Source organism: Phaethon lepturus, unplaced genomic scaffold (genome assembly GCF_000687285.1).
Source record: "Phaethon lepturus isolate BGI_N335 unplaced genomic scaffold, ASM68728v1 scaffold36472, whole genome shotgun sequence".
NCBI classification, from domain to species: domain Eukaryota; kingdom Metazoa; phylum Chordata; class Aves; order Phaethontiformes; family Phaethontidae; genus Phaethon; species Phaethon lepturus.
In genome coordinates, this window is record NW_010526153.1 from 5,618 (window position 1) to 6,108 (window position 491).

General features: G+C 42.4%; 1 protein-coding gene across 1 annotated transcript in view; it reads left to right on the plus strand.

Moving 5' to 3' along the window:
* The window catches only part of MYOT (myotilin), a 13,916-nt gene that overhangs the window by 5,617 nt on the left and 7,808 nt on the right, over nucleotides 1-491 (plus strand). The window lies entirely within an intron of this gene.

The following is a 491-nucleotide window of genomic DNA, read 5'->3' on the forward strand; positions in this document are numbered from 1 at the left end:
GAAATCCAAGGAGAATCCTTCCGTTCTCCAGTCACTCTCTCATCCTGGCTTTCAATGCTGGGGTTAAGAACCCCAAATCATTAGAATCTTGGAGAAGTACCAACATTTGAAAGCTCTCGTTCTAGAGACCATCACCACATGTGGTAAACCTTTTTGATTTCTTTTTATGTGAACAACAAATCAAAGGAATTACATGAGCTTTTATCATAAAGTCTGTCTCCTATAGAAGGGCTCTTAGTCTCAGTACCTACCTGTTTATTTTGCAAAGGGACAAAATGCCATCAAAATGCCATCCCCTTTACCAAGAAATCCAAATCTGGGAGAAAAACTTGCTTACCAGTAGGGAAGCACAGTACAGCAAGCTAGAGTGAGCAGGTCTCTAATGTGGGAACCTTCCTGCTGGCTGCAGGCAGACTGGTAAAAGCCCAGTGTTTATAGTTTCCATCTTCTTTCCCCTGAAGTAGCAAGGCGTTTTTCCATTACCATCAGCA